General features: G+C 37.8%; 1 protein-coding gene across 5 annotated transcripts in view; it reads left to right on the plus strand.

Annotated features, from left to right (window-relative positions):
• R3HDM1 (R3H domain containing 1) overlaps positions 1 to 21,096 on the plus strand; it is a 174,451-nt gene that overhangs the window by 27,048 nt on the left and 126,307 nt on the right. Inside the window, exon 1 of one of the 5 annotated variants that reach the window (XM_049773606.1) lies at positions 12,247 to 12,411. The exons of the other annotated variants lie outside the window; for them this stretch is intronic. The gene's annotated coding sequence lies outside the window, so the exon portion shown is untranslated. Of the gene's footprint in view, positions 1 to 12,246; positions 12,412 to 21,096 lie in introns of those variants that run through there. 5 annotated transcript variants of the gene reach the window in all.

Raw genomic sequence — 21,096 nt, forward strand, 5'->3', positions numbered from 1 at the left:
AACTCCCATCTCCTGTGCTTCCATACTCTATTATCTGCAACCCTGAGCCCACCCATCTTCTGCCTACCACTTTATCAGGCACTTTACAAAGCTTGGTGGTTGCCACCTAGATACCCTGTTTTCAGTGTTCTTGAGTCTGTACTCTTCGCTAGCTCTGGGGTCAAGGATGATTTAGGTATCCCCCTTTATGATATTATACTACTTTATTCAGTTATTCTATATACCAAAATGAGATCATTCTTTGCGGGGGGTTGCATCACACCCAGCAGCGCTCAGGGGTTACTCCAGGCTCTATGCTCAGAAATCGCTCCTGGCAGGCTCAGCGGACCATATGGGATGCCAGGATTCAAATCACCGTCCTTCTGCATGCAAGGCAAATGCCCTACCTCCATGCTATCTCTCCAGCCCCAAAGTGAGATAATTCTATATCTTTTTTTGATCACTTGTCTTTTCTTCTAGCTTACTTCACTCAGCATATCTTCCAGTTCTGACCAGATTGTAGCAAATTGCATGATTTCATCAGTTTTTGCAGCTGAATAAAATTCTATTGTGTACATTGTGTACATCTGTATTCCTCTGGATATCATCTGCACACTGTCTTTTATTTTTCCTTATATGGCACAGATGAGTGATTCACTTCATTCAGTATAACAATCTTTATGTGTCTATATAAGCAAATTTCGTGATTTAATTTTTTTCCTAATGGCTGCATAGTATTCCATTGTGAAGATATACCACAGTCTCTTTAGTCACTTAGTTGTTGTTGGGCACCTGGATTGTTTCTAAATTCCGGCTATTATAAATAGTGCTGCAATGAACATAGGGATGCAGAAGGCATTTTTTGTACTGTGTTTTTGTGATAATAGATTATACCCATAGGAATGGTGCTGCTGGATCATAAGGAGCTCGATTTCCAGTTTATTAAGGAATATCTTTATTGTTTTCCAGAAAGACTGGACTAGATGGCATTCCCACCAGCAATGAATGAGAGTTCCTTTCTTCCTACTATCCACACCATCACTGGTTGTTCTTGCTCTTTGTGATGTATGCTATTCTCTGTGATGCGAAACGATACCTTATACTTTTGATTTGCATGTCCCTGATGGTTAGTGTTATGGAATATTTTTATGTGCCTTTAAACATCTGTATTTCTTCTTTCAGGAAATGCTTGTTTATTTTTTCTTCCATTTATTGATGGGGTTAGATATTCTTTTCTTCTTAAGTTCTAGGGGGCCGGAGAGATAGCACAGTGGTAGGGCATTTACCTTGCATGTGACCGACCCCTGAGGGACCCAGTTTGATTCCCAGCATCCCATATGGTCCCCCAGGCTGCCAGGGGTGATTTTTGGGTGCAGAGCCAAGGGTAATTCCAGAGTGCTGCTGGGTGTGGCCCAAAAACCAATCAATCAATCAATCAAGTTAAAAAAATAAGTCCTGGGGCCTTCAGGTGGCGCTAGAGGGAAGGTGTCTGCCTTGCAAGCCCTAGGCAAGGAAGTCCCAGGGTTTGATCCCCCAGTGTCCCATATGGTCTCCCTAAGCCAGGGGCAATTTCTGAGTGCTTAGCCAGGATTAACCCCTGAGCATCAAACGGGTGTGACCCGAAAAAAAAAAAGTCCTGCCATTACTTTATATATCTTAGATATTAGCCCCATATCAGATGAGTACTGGGTGAATAGTTTATCTCTGCTTCCACTTGCTTGAACAGTGTTTTCCTCCTTGTAGATGCCTGTAATTTCAATATCATGGAGTTTTTTCCCTATGTTTTCCTCTATGTACATTACGTTTTCAGATCTGATATCAAGGTCTGTAATCCATTTTTTTTTTTTTTTTGGTTTTTGGGCCACACCCTGTGACGCTCAGGGGTTACTCCTGGCTATGTGCTCAGAAGTTGCTCCTGGCTTCTTGGGGGACCATATGGGACGCCGGGGGATCGAACCGCGGTATCGAACCGCGGTCCGTCCTAGGCTAGCGCAGGCAAGGCAGGCACCTTACCTCCAGCGCCACCGCCCAGCCCCTGTAATCCATTTTGATTTAAATCTTCCTGCAAGGCTTAAAAGAGAAGTCTGGATTCACTTCTTTGCATTCAATTGACTAGTTTTCCCAACACCACTTTTTTTTTGCAACACGTGTATTTTTTGCTCCTTTGATGATGATAATAAGTATTAATTACATTTAATAACCATTAATAATAATGATTAATAATTAATCTCTATTCAAGATTAATTAGTTGCATACCTGGGGATTAGTCTCAGAATATTCAGTTTATTCCATTGATCTGAGGGTCTGCCTTTGTAGCAATACCATGCTCTTTGAATGACTATTGCTTTATGGTACAATTTAAAGTTCAGCAAAGCAATGCCTCCCATCTTATTTTTTCCAACGATTGCTTTAGTTATTCATGGGCATTTATTCATGGGCATTTTGTTCCAAATGAATTTTATGAATGTTTGATCCACTTATTTGAAAAATGTCATGGATATTCTTAGAGGGATTGCATTATAACTGTATAATGCTTTAAGAAGTATTGCCATTTAGTGATGTTAATCATCCCAATTCCTGAACAATGAATATGTTTCCATTTTCTGTGTCCTTTTTTATTTCTTGAAGCAGTGTTTTGTTTTTTTCTTTGTTTGTGTGTGTATGTGTGTGTGTGTGTGTGTGTGTGTTTTGTATAGGGCTTTCACTTCTTTAGTTAAATTGACTACAAGGTACTTGATTTTCTGAGGTACAATTGTGAATGAGATATTTTTTTAATGCCTCTTCTCTTTCATTATTTGTATATAAAAACTATCAATTTTTGTATATTATTTTTGTAGCCTGCCTCTTTACTAGTTTCTAGAAGCTTTTTGGTAGTCTTTAATATTTTCTAAATATAGTATCATGTCATCTGCAAACGAGAGAGTTTGACTTGTTCCTTTCCTAACTGGATACCCTTTATATTTTTATTGCGTGTTTGCTATGGCAAGTACATCTCGTACTATGTTGAATAGAAGTGGTGAGAGCGTGCAACCTTGTCTCATGCCAGATCTTAGTTTGTCCCCATTGAGTATAATGTTTGCCATGGGCTTTGGTAAATGACATTGACTATATTGAGAAAAGCTTCTGCCAATTTATTTTGTTGTGAGATTTGATTATGAATGGGTGTTGGACCTTGTCAAATGCTTTCTCTGCATCTATTGATATGATCATATGAATTTTATTTTTCTTTTGTTGATATGGTGCATTACATTGATTGACTTATGTATATTAAACGATACTTGCGTCTCTAGAATAAATCCTATTTGGTCGTGGTGTATGACTTTCTTGAGCTTTTAGATCCTATTTGCTAAACGTTGTAATGCTATAATGTTGGGGGGTCTTTGCATCTGCATTCATAAAGAATAATGGCCTGTAGTTCTCTTTCTTTGTATCATCTCTGCTTTTGTTATCAGTGTGATATTAGCTTCTTAGAGACTATTTGGAGTGTTTCTGTTTCTTCAGCCTTTTTCTGGATGAGCCTGAAAAGGATTTTCAGTAGGTTCTCTATAAAAGAACCTACTTTGAATGAATTCACTAGTGAATCCATCTGAACCTTGACTTGTTTTTGGGAAACCTTTTGATTACCATTTAAATTTTCCCAATAGTGGTAAATTTGTTCGGATAGTGAGTCTATCAGTGGTCGGCAACCTGCGGCTCTTGAGCCATATGTGACTCTTTACACTTTTAATTTGGTTCTTCTGTGTGCCGTGCGGCCGCTCCAGGAGTCAGGACTCTTGTTTCTAGCCTCTGTCAGTGCGAGCCCTGTGTGGCTCTCAAAATAAATTTCAATTGTGGTTTTGGCGAGATTTGGCTCAGTTGAAAAAAAAGGTTGCCGACCACTGGTCTAGGTCATCTTGGTTCAACCTTGAGAAGTTATGAGTCCATGAATTTATACATTTCTTTCAAGTTCTCTTGTTTTGTGGCATAAAGTTTCTCAAAGTAATATCTGATTACTCTTTGAATTTCTGCAGTATCTTTAGTCACCTCTCCCATATCATTTCTAATTTAATTACATTTCTCTTCCTTTCTTATGAGTCTGGTATATTGATCTTGTTTATTTTTATTTTTAAAAAGTAACTTTTGCTTTCCATGATTTTTTGGATTGGGGGTGTGTGGATTTCCAGTTCATTCATTAGTTTCTGCTATGAGCTTTGTTATTTCCTTTCGTCGACCTATTTTTGGTTCATTATGTTGAGTATTTTCTTATCTTTTAAGCTGTTCTATTAAGTTATTTATTTAGACTCTTCCTTCCTGATGAATGCCTGAAAAAAATATAAATTTTCCTCTTAATACTACTTTTCTGTGTCCCACAAATTCTGATAATTTTCATGTTCATTCTCATTTGTTTTCAGAAATCTTTTGCTATTTTTGATTTTGTCTCTAACCCACTGACTATTCAATGATGAGCTATTTACATTCCAGGTTTGTTAAGCTCTTTGTCTGTAATTCATTGCTAATTTCAGTGCATGATGATCTGAGAAGGTACTTGATTCAGTTTCTAGCCTCTTGATATTATAGAAGTATATTTTGTAGCCCAGCGTGTGGTCTGTCTTGGAGAATGACCCATGTCATTGGAGAAGAATGTATATTCAGTTTTTGGGGGATAAAGAGCCATATATATATATATATATGTTTTAAATATAAGCAATTGTTTTGTGGGCAGAGAGATAGCACAGTAGTAGAATGTTTGCCTTGCATGCGGCCATGCGGTCTCATGCCTTGCATGAGACAGACCCAGGTTCGATTCCCGGTATCCCATGTGGTCCCCAGAGCCTGCCAGGAGTGATTTCTGAGTGCAGAGCCAGGAGTAACTCCTGAACGCAATTGGGTGAGGCCCAAAAACCAAAAATAAAAATAATAAATAAATGTAAGCAATTCTTTTAAATTTTTTGCTGGCCCTCTAATGGGTGCATATATGTTTCAGAGTGTGATTTCTTCCTGGTTTACATACCCTTTGTTTAAGAAATGTATATCTTCTGTCTTACATACAATCTTTTTAATCTTAAAGTCTGTGTTATCTGATATTAGAATGGCCACCTCAGCCTTGTTAATGGAGTTGTTTCCTTGAATAATTGTCCAACCTTTAACTTTGAGTCTCTGTTTACTTTGACTATTCAGATGTGTTTCTTGCAGGCAGCAAAATGTTGGATTCAACTTTTTTTTAAGCTTCTGGACCTTTATTTTTACTTTTTTGTTGTTAACCCTGGCCAGGGTTACTCCTGGCTCTGTGCTCCAAAGTCTTTCCTGGCATGCTTTAGGACCATATGGGATACTGGGGATCAAACCCAGGTCTGCCCCAGATCGGCTGCATACAAGGGAAATACCTTACCAGCTTTTTATATTCATTTTGACACTGTCTCTTAAGTGGTGCAATTAGTCCATGGACATTGAGAAAGATGATTGTTATCATTGTAGCTAGGATGTGCTTTGGGTTCTTTTCTTCGGATCTCTTTTAGCTGGTACTCCTCGGGCATCCAGGATGCGATTGCATGCACTCTTTAAATCTGGTAATTTCTCAGCAATGATGTGTTTGACTGCTATTTCCTCATTGGAGTTTTGTTGGGTCTCATAGACTCCAATCATTCTTATGTTGTTTCTATTGAGTTTACCCCAGAGTTCTGTTGTCATCTGTCTGCTTTCATTGAGTATTTTTTCCAGTCTCTTCTGATGTATGGAGGTGTTATGCAGCTCTTCTTTCATTTCACTGATTCTGTCCTCACTCTATTAGTGAGGCTTTCCAGTTAGGTTTTCACTTTACCTACTATGTTTTTCAGCCCTGAAATTTCTGTTTGAAGTTTTCTCATTTTTACTAATTTTCTCTTGAGTTTTATGGGCTATATGGTCCAAGGTTTAAGTTCTTTGAACATCCTTAATTCTTTTCCTTTTTTTTTTTTTTTTTTTTGGTTTTTTTTGTTTTTTAGGCCACACCCGTTAGATGCTCAGGGGTTACTCCTGGCTACGCGCTCAGAAATTGCCCCTGGCTTGGGGGGACCATATGGGACGCTGGGGGATCGAACTGTGGTCCTTTCCTTGGCTAGCGCTTAAAAGGCAGACACCTTACCTCTAGCGCCACCTCGCCGGCCCCCTTAATTCTTTTCTAAAGTCCTGATCAAAAAATTTATGTAGGTGGCAGGTATTGGTTGGGTCTCCAGAACTATTATTCTCAGTCACAAGGTATGGTGGGGATCTGTGTAGTTTTCCCATTGTGAACTTTGTGGTATGTACTTTTTTTTTTTTTTGGTTTTTGGGCCACACCCGGTTGATGCTCAGGTGTTACTCCTGGCTATGTGCTCAGAAATCGCCCCTGGCTTGGGGGGGACCATATGGGACGCCGGGGGATCGAACCACGGTCCTTCCTTGGCTAGCGCTTGCAAGGCAGACACCTTACCTCCAGCGCCACCTACCCGGCCCCGGTATGTACTTTATTATGTGTTATAGTACAGCTCCTTGATTGGAAATAATCCGCAGCTGCAGAATGAAGTAAAGTATCTGAGCTCCTGCTGGTCTCACACACCTCAGCTAGATTCAAACTGTAGCTTTATTTCCCCAAACTACACCCACAATGCAGCTGCATTTGGGTTCACATACCCGAGGTTCAATTCCATCCATCAAGTGCTTTTTTAAATCTGACCTTGAACACTTTTTTATGTGCCTATTACTATAGGCTTATCTCCATTTAAGAAGTACTTATTTATTTTCTCTCCTCATTTCTTGAAAAGGTTTTTGAAAAAAAAATTTTTTTGTGTGTGATTTTTGGGTCACACCCAGCAGTGCTCAGTGGTTACTCCTGGCTTCATGCTCAGAGATTGCTCCTGGCAGGCATGGGGACCATATGGGGCACCTGGATTCGAACTGATGACCTTCTGCATGAAAAGCAAATGCCTGGGGCCGGAGAGATAGCATGGAGGTAAGGTGTTTGCCTTTCATGCAGGAGGTCATCGGTTAGAAACCCGGAGCCCCATATGGTCCCCATGCCTGCCAGGAGCAATTTCTGAGCCTGGAGCTAGGAATAACCCCTGAGCACTGCCAGGTGTGACCCAAAAACCACCCAAAAAAAAAAAAAAAAAAAAGGCAAATGCCTTACCTCCATGCTATCTCTTCGGCCCCATTTTTGAAAAATTTTAATTGGTGTTTGTTAGGATTTTATCCTGGATATCAAGCCTTTTTCTGAAGAATTGAATTGAATATTTGTTCCCATTCATTAAGTTTATTTTTAGCCAATATTTCTTTTGCCTTGCAGAAACACTTAAATTTGAGGACCAGAGCCATAGCATAGTGGATAGGGTGTTTACCTGGGTTCGATCCTCAGTTTCCCATGTGGTCCCTGAGTCTGCCAGGAGTAACCCCTGAGCTCTGCTTGGCGTGACCCAAAAAAGAAACACTTAAATTTGATGTAGTCCCATTTATTTTTTATTTAGTTGCATTTTGCCAGTGAAGATATCTTTGAGGTCCAAACTTTGGAACATTCTGTTTATTTTCTTCAATGTACATTATTCTGGTCAGGTCTCAAAGCCTTTGATCAAACACTTTGAATTGAATTTTTGTGTAAGGTATGAGATATGGATCAAGCTTTTTTTTTTTTTTTTTTTTTTTGGTTTTAGGTTTTTGGGCCACACCCGGTGAAGCTCAGTCCTTACTCTTGGCTATGCGCTCAGAAATCGCTCCTGGCTTGGGGGATCATATGGGACACCGGGGATCGGACGGAGGTCCGTCCTAGGTTAGCAACGGCAAGGCAGATGCCCTACCACTTGTGCCACTGCTCTGGCCCCATTTATGGTCTCTTTTCTATACAAATTTTATTGACCTATGTCCTTGAACAATGTGGTCTGAATTTGGATGATGATTGCATTAAATGAATCTATATAATAGTTTAGATATAATATTACTGGATATTAGGTGGGACTGGATAATACTGGTTCTTCCAATCCATGAGCATGTAATATTTTTCTGTTTTCTGAGGTCTTTTTTTTCCCTCTCCTGATTGGCTTGGCTTATTAATTCTTCATGGCTACCCTTCTTCAGACTCGTTCACATGGTGGTATATTGAAATACAGTTTGTGGGGTGAGTTTATACCCAGGGAGTTTGTGTGCTTTCCCAGCAAAAAGCCTCCTGATCACACAGCTCAGACAGTCGTGAATTAGGTGGGCCTGGAGCTCATACAGCCCCTCGGTGCAGGTCATAGCTCACAGAACCCAGGGCTCGTCTCCAACAGCCTCATAGGGCCCAGTGCCCCATCTCCAGTAGCAAGCCTTCCAGTGCAGACAAAGACACTCTCCAGGTAGGGCTGGTGCAGCCACATCGAAAGGAAGCTGAGGACCAGGTGGCGGATGTGGCAGAGCCTCACAGATGGTGCGTTTCAAGAGAAGCTCCTTCATAGTTGAGTCATGGAGCATGCTGGCAACAGTGTATGATGCTGGGAATCTCACCTGGAAAGTGCCTTATCCCACAGTTCTATCTCTTTGCCCCTGAAAATTATATATATTATATAGAATCTGAGTTAAAAAGGCAGACACCAGTTGTGGACACCACCAATGTTTTCCGATACCAGTACTGTTCTATTTCCTGAGTACCTTCTAAAGTTATATGCGTTTTCTGTGTAACTTTAATTCCAGACTGTGAGCAAAAGACACAGGAAGTAGTGGAAGATAGTGGAAGACAGATTATTAAAAAGTAGTGGAGGGGATTGAGATCATTAAACCACTTAGAGAAAGAAGCAAAGAACCGTAGGAAGAAGTTCCCTGAAACTGAATCACCCATAGAAGACTAGACTGCAGGTCACATATTTCTGTCACACAGTCTTTTCTGGTATTTGCACAAGTCCTTAAAAAAATTAAAAAGTCAGTGATAGCTCGAGGGTTATTGAAAAATAGACTGTAGTTTCTCGTTTTCTGATCTGTTCTAGACAGTTAACTTCATATCAAATGTGTGTGTGATATCTGCCAGGAGTAAACCTGAGCACTACCAGTTGTTGCCTCTCTTACCCCCAAAAAAAGATTCTTTCAGTTTACATCTTTAATTTCTTTGTCTCATAATTCTCAATTTAGATTTTAAAGATACTACAGGTAACTATCTTGGTGAAATAAAAATTTCCTTAGAATTAAAGCCCTAAATGAGATAGTTGATAACTATTTTTAAAAGATTTATCTCTAACTCTTAATTTATTCTTGCCTTTTACAATTTTTCTATTTTAGTGCCAAAGAGATAGCTCAACAGGCTGAGCATGTGCTCTGCATTCAGGAATTACCCCTGAATGTCACTAAAACTAAAAAGTTTCTTTGCATTTTTATAATTGAGCCAGTGTTTGAAATGTTTTTAATTAATAATTAAAACTGATATAATAATTAAAATTATAATAATTGTTCTTTTGGGGAGGGTCCACACCCGGCTGTGTTCAGGGGTTACTCTTGGCTATCTGTTCAGAAATAGCTCCTGGCAGGCACAGGGGGCCATATAGGATGCTGGCGTTCAAACAAACCACCTTAGTTCCTGGATCGGCTACTTACAAGGCAAACACTGCTGTGCTATCTCTCCGGCCCCATAATAATTGTTCTTAATTAACTAAGAATAAAGAAGGGCCTAATGTTAGTACTGTAATAAGGATACATACCTGGTATGCTCCTAATTTCAACATGGCTGTGGGGCCCCAGGCACTGCAGGTCCTAAGTAACACTGTTTCCCCCCACACTTTTGATCACTACTTGGGATAGCTGCCCCTCACAAAAGAAAACGAAGAGCAAAGACTAGATACCACGAAGGGATATTGGCTCAAGTTTCAGAGCACATGCTGTGCTTGTGCAGGTCCCTACATTGAATCCATGGCAGTACATACAATTTTAATTCAGCATTGCTTTGCATATGCCCACCAACCTCTGAAATAAAGAAATATAGTCTAGAATTTAAATCCATTGTGTCTTGGTACTACCAGTGCACTACACAATTAAATTGCTTTCTATTGTTTATTTCAGTTTTCAGATAAGTAATGATGTCTCAGAATCGTCATAAGAACTAATTTTTTCCAACTGTTTGCCACTTAACATTCTACATATGTATGACATTGGTAGCAAATAAAAAAGTATTTATCTTAGATAATCATTTTGAAGCACTTGATATCCTTTTCTTTTTTTTTTTTTTTTTGGTTTTTGGGCCACACCCAGCGGCGCTCAGGAGTTACTCCTGGCTATCTGCTCAGAAATAGCTCCTGGCAGTCACGGGGGACCATATGGGACACCGGGTTTCGAACCAACCACCTTTGGTCCTGGATTGGCTGCTTGCAAGGCAAATGCCACTGTGCTATCTCTCCGGGCCCTTGATATGCTTTTTTAATGTTACATTTATCTTAATTAAGCAGGAATCACTTTAGTCATACATTACTTTTAACTTGGGAAAATATCTTAGGTGCAGCATGGCATACATATGTTAAGATGCCTATTTACTATAAATAATAGTGCATTTGGAAACTCTACAGTAGGATATAAGAGAAAAAGAAAAAGTTTATTTATTTATTTATTTATTTATTTATTTTGGGTTTTGGGCCACACCCGGCAGTGCTCAGGGATTACTCCTGGCTGTCTGCTCAGAAATAGCTCCTGGCAGGCACGGGAGACCATATGGGACACCGGGATTCGAACCAACCACCTTTGGTCCTGGATCGGCTGCTTGCAAGGCAAACGCCGCTGTGCTATCTCTCCGGGAAGTGAGAAAAAGAAAAAGTTTAAAAGTGAACTTAATGGTTCACAAGGTAAACAATTTGTACTATGAAGGATGATATATTTTTACATTCTGTCCACTTTTTACATTTGTCAAATCTAATAAAAGATAACTTTTTCTATCACAAAGCTGTGATTTTTTTTTTCCAGAATTTAGTTTAGGTTAATGCTTGAGCCATTTTCAAGTGTCATAGAAAATTGTTACAGAATCTAATTGGTTTATTAATTGGATCTTACTTGCCTTGCACATTGCTGACACAGGTTCAAACCCCTTACATCTCATATTGTCCCCTAAGTACTGTTAGGAGTGACTCTTGAGTGAAGAGCCTAGAGTAAGCCCTGAACACATCCAGGTGTGGTCCCAAAATGAAACAAAACAAAAGAATCACTGATAAACAGCTGCCTTATTAATGTCTTTTTTTGAATAGTCAGAGAAGTTTTGTGGATATAATCTATTTAATAATAGTAAGTTATTTATAGAGCTAAAATAGAACCCATTTTGAAAAAGCATTGTGATTTCAAGTAGATGTCTTGTTTGGTTTTCTGCTAATGTGGTACACAGAGCACTGCTGACTGCTATATAAATACTGTGTAAGACTTTGCCTTTTAGTAGCCAGGAAAAGTATTTCTGGTTAACGGTCCACATTTTCTCTCCACTAGTGTGCTAATGTGTGAATCATATCTTTTTGTGTCCTGCAGCATCCCTGTATTCTTGTAGATAATGTGATACTTATTTTACACAATGAGAGACAGGAATATGCTTTACTTATACCAATAGAAAGTAATGAGTAGAATTTTATAACTACTCTTGTCCTTTTCCTTTTTACCTGAAAGGTCTGATTCATTTTCTATTTTCTTCATTTTGTCTCCTTATAGTCCTTAAATACTGATTTTTTTTTTCAGTTTCATTTTGGTTGTTTCCTTTTCTGTGTCCCCCATTTGAGCTATAGATTACCAGTATCTGACAAGAGATAATTGTTCTGATTGCAGTCCTATTGCTATTTTTTGTTGGTATGAAAAAAGGAACACTTTCTGCCAAAATAAGTAAGCTTAATTTTAGCAAAAGAGAATATAGAAATAAGGAATTATGCTCTTAATGTTTTTTGTTGACAAATCAGTTTAAAGCTGCAAAATGATCAAGGAGTGCCAGCTTTTGTAGAACGATTATTTTCAGTGTTCTAAGGCTTTTTGTTAATGCTGTTAAAAGTGTTAGAGTTATAAAATTTTAGCATATTAGCCATGTTTAGATTCATAAGTTATCTCAAGTTTGTTTCTTGTTTATTTGTTTTTTAATCAGTGTGAGGTCAGAAAAGAATTTTAATAGCGAGAAATCCTGACAGTCTGCACTTTCACAGTTTCCTGGATTTTTGCATCATTGCTTCTGAATTGCTAATGAGGAGCTCAATATAGCTTCTGATGCATTTCAGATCTTCTGGGTGGTGACTGGCTAGAGTGTTACTGACATCACGACATACAGCTGTTGACTTTCTATTGTTTGAGCCCTTGGCGAGTGCAACTGTTCTAGGAGTGCTCTCCCAATGCCTGACTAAGGCAGCTAGTGTGTGTGTGTGAGTCTGTCTGTGGTGAGCTCCGTAGAGAAGCAATGCAGAGCATCAGTGTACAGATACAATGGAAAATATATTCTCACTCACTTTTTATGATGAAACAAATACCAATACAATGAAGGTATGTGTGACTTAATTCTTTTCTACATCTTCATTCTATATAATGAAACAAGTACCAATACAATTGTGTATATATTTAGATACACGTTGTGTATCTATATATTTTAATATATATATATGGCTCTTAATTTTGCTAAATTTGTAAAAACGTGAAGGATGGGTTATTTGTGTTCACATAGTAACAATTTTGCTAGAGGCATATGTGATAAAATCCTCTCATTGTCCAAAATGAAAGCATGTTTTACAATAGCTTTTGTTCCTTTTGCAAAGATATATTTGTTTGGGTTGATAGAATGAGAAGCAGAAGTCTTACTTCTCAGCAATATTACAAGTTTTTTTTCCTCTACTTTCTCCAGATTTGTCCTTGTGCCTTGTTGATTGAACAATTTACCTGTGTGTTCTTTAGTATTTGTGATTTAAGAGACTAAATTTTCAGCAGGGGAAAAAATTTCTTTAAAATTTATTATAAAATTGACACATTGCATATCTTATTTAATCTTGGGATTTTCATTGTGAAATAAATACAGAGTGATTGAGACTCTTCTTTTGGAAATCATAAAACTAACAACCATAGCTTATAAAACTGATCTTAATTTTTGAAGTTTATTTTTGGGTAAGAGGGAGGATAACAGTAAAACCTAGATCTGATATACTTACCATAATCAAATATTACCAAATGCTAGTCCAACTGTAATTTTTGAGAACTATCAGATTTTTTATTTTACTCTCTGAAGACTTTATGTTACCTTGTTATTTTTTATTTCTCAAAACTAAAATCTCACCATAAAGGTAACATTGACTGCAATATTTCCTTTATTGTATAACTGACTTGTTTGAAAGGATTTTAGAGTTTCACTTGCTTTTTACATGGAATTATCTAACAGTTAAATAGTATTTGACATTGCTGTGATATTTCAAATGCCTCTCCTCTCCCGCACAGCACCACCACCAATTTGAAACAGTAATTTTGGTCTTGAGAAATAGCTCACTGCTTTCCTAAGAGGAGAGAAGAGTAAAACCAGTAAATGATCTTAAATACTAGATATTACTCTTCATTCTTTTGTTTCTCTGATTCTCAACTGTTTGAGTAATTAGAATTATGAAAATATTAATAGCTATTATTAAGATCATTTTTATTTTAAACCAGATTTCCTTAACTTCTACAAAAGGAAAAACAAGAATATACTCTCAATTCTTTATACCTGCTTTCATCCATCATTTTTATACTTCACTGTTTTTGTTTGTTTGTTTGTTTCATAACATTACCCTTTTCTATTTCTTTTCTTTAGGTCTTCTCTTACTTGTGACTTTGAGCCTTTCTGTTCTCTTGTGCTCCCCGTTCATTTGAACCTTCCCTTTCTCTCTCTGTGTCTCTGCCTGCCTGCCTTGCCTGCCTGTCTCTACCCGCTTTTTTCTCTCTCCTTTCTTTCCCTCCGTTTATGTGAATGTTTCCCTCTCCAATGTCTTTAATCCCCTTTCTTTCTCTGTATTTATCTCTCTTTTTGTTCGTCTCCATTTTCCCCCTCTGATTTTTATATGTACCCTCTCTTTCCTTCTGTCTATTAACCCCTTCCTGTGTCATCCTTTTCTTCTAACCTCCATAACTCTTCTGTGCCACTTTTTTTTTATACATCTCTGTCCTGATTAGTGCCTCTTCTAATATCTCTGATTGCTGATTTTTCTGTTTATCCTTTTACCTCTGTTTCTTCCTCTTAGCATTTTGTTCCCCAGTTAATTTTAGGTTTTTCTTTCTTTCTTGCCCAGGCTTCACTTGGATACTCATCAGATTTTCATTTTCTCAGGTTTTTAAGTTTTGCTAATACCAGAATATGACTTTTCTTGTTTGGTTAATAGCAATTACTAGTTGTTTTTTATTTAATGGAAAATCTGCACTTTTTTGTAAAAAAAAAAAAATTGGATAAATAATAGGATGTTTTAACTAAAATCATTGTTTTATCTTTTATTCAATTTCATTTTTTATTCAATTATATTCAAAAACTTGTTTCAGGTTACAAGTGAATTAACACATTGACATCATTATTTAAAGCAGTTTTTCTTTCTAAGATAGCACATTCATTTTTTTATTTATATGTTAGCATCCACTTCATAAATAGTATTCTAGGTCATAGTTTAACTTCTAATTTTATGGCTTTATATACATGTATATGTTTCTTGCTTTTATCCAAATGTGGTATAGTGTATATGTGTATGAAAAATTTTTTAGCATTTTATTTTGAATTAATAGTTGCAAAAATATAAGAGATCACTGTCTTTTGCAGTTTTTACTTAATTTTAGATGTTTTTCTCAAGAATTTTTATTTTTTCCAGATCACTATTTTTAAAGTAGTCTAAAGATAGCAGCAAAATAATAGTCCAAAGTATAAAGTCCTCTTAGCATTTTCTTAGCAATTGTCTTACTGTTTTTCTATTTTGTAAACCAGATGAAGAGAGTATATCGAAATAACACTATCGTTTTGTGAAAGCTAGTATAAAGCTGTCATGGAATGTATTGAAATTTATATTTCATAAATCATTTATTTTTAATTTTTATGTATCAAAGTAATGTGTGGAAAAGGAAAATCTTAGTAGCTGAGTTGAATGTGATCTTTCCTCCTGAAATTAAGTGTATTCTTAATTTGAAATTAAGTTCTCATATTTGTACTCATTTGATGTCTCTGTTGCTTATCTTCTTTGCTGTAAAATTAGATTCCCAGTCATGCCTTTTTGTTAGTTTGTTTTTTGGAGGGGGTTGGGGGTTTGTTTTCTTTTTGTTTGGTTGATTTTTTTTAGTCACACTCAGCAGCGCTCAAGGGTTACTTCTGGCTCTACACTCTGAAATTGCTCCTGGCAGGCTCAGGGGGACCATATGGGATGCCGGGATTCGAACCACCATCCTTCTGCATGCAAGGCAAACACCCTATCTCCATGCTATCTCTCTGGCCCATGCCTTTATTTTTAAAGTAGTTTGAACATAAGCTTCACTAAATACCAAGCAAATCTGGTGTAGGATATCAGAAGAGATAACAAAATATTTTTCTCATTATTTTAAAAAAAATTGCTAACTAAATTACAACACTTAGCAGATAAAAAAATAATGACCACAAAAATTCAAGATTGTATTCCTCCTCTAATTCCAATGAGGTCGTTATAACAAAAGCAAAAGAATATTAAGAGAGGCTGAAGAGATTATGTAGTGGGTTGCTTTGCATGTGGCCTACTTGAGTTCAATCCCCAGCACCTCATATGTTCCCCCAAGCATCCAGAAGTGATCCTTGAGCACAGAGCCAGAGTAAGCCCTGTGCACCAAATGTGGCCCAGAAGGAACAAAGAAAGGAGAAAAAGTATTATTAATGCCTATTGAAACAATTTGATGTGACAGACATGGGCCCAACAAGAAACTGAAAATGAAAGGGGAAATATATACATATACACATTTACATATTTGGAAGTAAGGAAAGGACATCATTTAAAAATCAAATATGCGGGCCCGGAGAGATAGCACAGCGGCGTTTGCCTTGCAAGCAGCCGATCCAGGACCAAAGGTGGTTGGTTCGAATCCCGGTGTCCCATATGGGACCCCGTGCCTGCCAGGAGCTATTTCTGAGCAGACAGCCAGGAGTAATCCCTGAGCACCGCCAGGTGTGGCCCAAAAACCAAAAAAAAAAAAAAAATCAAATATGTAATGTATTAGAATAGCTTTGAGTTTTTGTTTTTTTATATGTATATTTTATTTAAATACCTTGATTACATACATGATTGTGTTTGGGTTTCAGTCATGTAAAGAACACCACCCATCACCAGTGCAATGTTCCCATCACCAATGTCCCAAATCTCCCTCCTCCCCACCCGACTCCCGCCTGTACTCTAGACAGGCTTTCCATTTCCCTCATACATTCTCATTATTAGGACAGTTCAAAATGTAGTTATTTCTCTAACTAAACTCATCACTCTTTGTGGTGAGCTTCCTGAGGTGAGCTGGAACTTCCAGCTCTTTTCTCTTTTGTGTCTGAAAATTATTATTGCAAGAATGTCTTTCATTTTTCTTAAAACTCATAGATGAGTGAGACCATTCTGCGTTTTTCTCTCTCTCGCTTTGAGTTTTTTACTTTGTGCAAAACCATAGGAAATTCTTTTTTTGTTTTTGTTTTTGGGCCACACTGGGTGACGCTCAGGGGTTACTCCTGACTATGCGCTTAGAAATCGCTCCTGGCTTGGGGGACCATATGGGATACTGGGGGATTGAACCATGGTCCATCCTAGGCTAGCATGTGCAAGGCAGATGCCTTTCTGTTTGTGCCACCACTCCGGCCCCAAAGCCATAGGAAATTAAACCAATTAAATTTGATAGAACTTTTGATATTTAAGTTATATTCACTAACTCCATAAGTAAAATGTGTAGTGTGAATTTACAGGCTGTGAAGTTCTCTTCTTTATTCACATCCTTTTATAGACTGTGAACATAGATGATGGCAACTGAAAGATAACACCTATTACACTGTGTGCTGTTCTTAAGCTATTTTTACTCACCATGAAATGCTCTTTGAAAGAAGATATGATACATTTTCAGCCTTTTTGTCTTAGAAATGAAGTAATACCTATATATAGTCATAAAACATTTTTAGGGGCCAAGATCAATTTAGCACATGCTTTGTATACAGAAGACCCAAGATTGATCCCCAGTACCACATAGGTACCCCAAGTACCACCAGGAGTGAAACCCCATACCCTATCCCTAGCATAGAACCAATATTGACCTCTGAATACTGATGGGTCTGGACCAAAAAGCAAAAGTTTTTGCCAGTTGAAACCTGATTTAAAATCCTATAGAAGAAATGAGTTTAAGAGGATTGGGCCTTTTGGATCCACTGATTTAAATGCTAAGACTCTGAAGAGAGGGACCTTTATATTATTAAGTCTCTTCATGTATTTTTATTGTGATCCTGTAAGAATGAAATAGTAGCACTGAATTAAAAATACATAGTGATGGGGCCGGAGAGATAGCATGGAGGTAAGGCATTTGCCTTGCGTGCAGAAGAACAGAGGTTCGAATTCCAGCATCCTGCCAGGAGCGATTTCTGAGCATCGAGCCAGGAGTAACCGCTGAGCAATGCTGGGTGTGACCCAAAAACAAAACAAAACAAAAAAACCATAGTGATAAATTCACTTAACCTACTACTGCCAAAAAAAAAAAAAGTGTGGGGTGGATTTCTGAAGGACTAAACAGAATACCGCATCAATTTCTACCTAAAAATGATAAACAACTGGAAGATTTTTCTGGTGTGTAGAATCTAACATCTTGTCAAGAGTAGTTCCCCAGTGCTTCTTATAGGTGTGGCTCAAAAATGAAAAACAGTAATTTAAAAGTTAAATGCCCTTCTTACCACCGTTTGTTATACATATAATACTCATTGATGACTATAAGAATGTCTTAAATGTTTAAGAGTAGAGTGGGTAGGATCTTTCCTTGCATTTCACCAGTCTTAATTTGATTCTTGACACTACATATGGTTTTCCTGAACTCCACTCAGAATAAACCCTGAGCTGTACCAAGTGTGACCATATGAAAAAAAAAGTCTGAATAAAGCAGGGGTCTCAAACTCGTGGTCTGTTTGTGGCCCTCCGTACAACATTTTGTGGCCCTGCCCTAGAGGAATATTTTTTGTTTTGGTTTGGTCATTTGGGTCACTCCCCTCAATGTTCAAGGCTTACTACTGACTTTGCATTCAAGGATCACCCCGACTTTGCCTCCTGTGGCCCCCAGGTAAATTGAGTTTGAGACCCTTGCCTGGAATAAAGTATGGAATTCTGGAGGTGAGTAAATTGGGATGATGGAGAAAACCTGGGATTATGGTCATAATGGTAGTCATCTTTCTAACCTAATTAACAATAAATATTGTTTGAATCTAGTATGAACTATTTAAGTTAAAAATAAAATAAATGTGGGCTGGAGTGATAGCACAGCACAAGAGCATTGCCTTGCATGCTACCAACACCGGATGGACCTGAGTTTCTTCCCCACATCCTATATGCCCCATCCTCTGAGCCTGCCAGGAGTGATTTCTGAGCACAGCTGTGTGTGGCCCAAAAACAATAAACAAACAAAATAAAATAAACAAAACTAGATGGTTCACAGCATTGATGTGTACAATTCCTTCTAACAGTAGCTAAGTCTTGTCCAAACTTCACAGGTAAGGGCAAAATAGATATCAGACCACCCTCACTTTTGAATAGCTGACGAAATTTGAGGTATACAACTTCCCCCGCAGCTTTTATTAGTTCACTGAAACAGCTTATAGACTTCAATACTAAAGATTTTAGTTTTGTTATAAAAGTATACAAATTAAAGCTGGAGTGGTAGCACAGCTGATAGGGCATTTGCTTCACACACTGCTGTCTTAGGTTCAATTTCTGGCATCCCATATGGTCCCCCAGTATCATCTGGAATGACCCCTCAACGCAGAGCCAGGAGTACCCTGAGCTTACCAGATATGGCCCAAAAAAACAAAAAATTTAATTAATAAACAAATCAGGAGTCATGGAGAGACACAGAGCAAGGCCTGGTAGAATATGAAATCTTGAAAGCTTTGCTTGTCCTGTCATAGTTTTAGTATATAATTACTCTCCCAAGAATATTCTGTGCAGAATATTGTCATTCAGGGAGCATATCTTCAGTCTTCAGAGTATTCATTGGAATTTCATTCTGTAGGATGGTTGATTGAATCATTGGCTAGCGTTGAACTTTCTTCCTCTTGTCCTACTAGAAGGTCATGCTAATGCTAATAATCACATTACAAAGTCCCAATTTTCTACTCATATGGTTAGTCTTAATGTTAAGACTAGTCCCATCCTGAGTCATCTTGTTAGCATTAATTTTTAGCTATAGATACTCCTATCACATCAGTGACTCTAGAACTTGTCTCCCCAGAACCAGAGACAACAGCCAGCTGAATTTTCTATTCTCCAACATTTTAGTCTCTGACTATTGATAATATGAGTATTGTTCTGCATTACAGAAATGATTTTCTTTTCTAGTTCTTATTATTTATAAAAAAAAAAAATGTGAGGCCAAAACTGAGTATGTTTCTTCCTCTAGCCAGTTCTATAGCTTGAAAGCATGTTTAAGCTGATACTGTGCCATATAAAGAACAATTTATGATCTATTAAAATGAAAAATGGAATAAAATCTGTATTTTCTCTTATGTCCATTATCATTTGTTTGTTTTGTTTGTTTTTGTTTTGGGGCCACAGCCGGTGACGCTCAGGGGTTACTCCTGGCTATGCGCTCAGAAATCACTCCTGGTTTGGGGGACCATCTGGAATGCCAGGGGATAGGCAGATGCCTTACCCCTTGCGTCACTGCCCCGGCCCCATTATGCCCATTATCTTAGCTCTCTTTTCATTTTCTCATTGTCTTTTTCTACTTTTCAGTAATCTAAAATTTTTATGTTCTTTATTCATCAAAATATCAAAAACGAGACAAAGTATTTTATTTTCCTTCACTTGTGTGTGTGTGTGTGTGTGTGTGTGTGTGTGTGTGTGTGCGCGCGCACGTGCACGTACATGTTTGTGTTATTTTTTTAAGCTTTTAGAAGATGGAGCTACAGCATAACAGGTAGGGTATTTGCCTTGCACAAGGCTAACCTGGGTTCAATCTCTAGCATCTCATAAGTCCCCCTAGCCTGCCAGGAGTGATTTCTGAATTCAGAGCCAGGAATACTGGGAGTGGCCCAAAAACCAAAAAGAAAAAAAGTTGTATTATGTGCCAAGAGACCTTATTACAACCTGACTTATTTCAATTCTGATTTTAACACATATAGAAGGAATACACTCTTGAATTATGATAGATTTAGAATTAGGGGGGAAATATTTTTACACTCACACTATATTTAAGAGATAATAGTTTTAGTAATGGATTTGTATTGTCCTTTGCTTTCATCTCCTAATAACAAGACACCTTCAGAATCTTCTCCACGTTTACTCTAGGTTTCTTATGAGTTTATTAGTAGAACTTAACTTGCTCTTGCAATTTTGTCCTTTGACCCACTGTTCACTATCACTCTTAATTTTGTTTGCCATAAATTCACATATTCCTTTCAAAGATTCTAGCCCTTTTAATCATTCTTTAGAGTTCCAACATTCATTAGACTCTTGTGATGGGCATCATCACCTTACCTCTTCAGACTGTCTTTATTTCTTCTTGCTTTGGTTATTAGATCTTATAACATTTGTTTTAGCTTCTTTCTTGACTCAAACATAGATCCCTACATGAAAAGATATGCATTATCTTGGGGCTGAAGAGATAATACAGCAAATAGGATAGGGAGCTTGTCTTACACAATGCCAACCCAGGTTATTCCTCAGCATCCTATATGGGCCCCTGAGCATCACCAGAAGTGATCCCTGAGTACCACCAGGTAAAACCTAAAAACAACCCCCCCCCAAATGGTGGGATAGTAAGAGCATCTCTTGATAGAGTTGTTATGAGATTTAAAGTAATATACTTGCAGCATTAGAAATAGCACTTTGTCAGTAGTGGCTACTTAAGAGTTTGCCTTTAGGTTTGGTGGTAGTATTGATAGTATATTTATACTTTTATAAGTCAAAAGTATAAGTGTTGGGGCCAGAGCGATAGCGCAGCAGTAGGGCATTTGCCTTTCATGCAGCTAATCCAGGACGAACCTGGGAT

Source organism: Suncus etruscus, chromosome 5 (assembly GCF_024139225.1).
Source record: "Suncus etruscus isolate mSunEtr1 chromosome 5, mSunEtr1.pri.cur, whole genome shotgun sequence".
NCBI lineage: Eukaryota > Metazoa > Chordata > Mammalia > Eulipotyphla > Soricidae > Suncus > Suncus etruscus.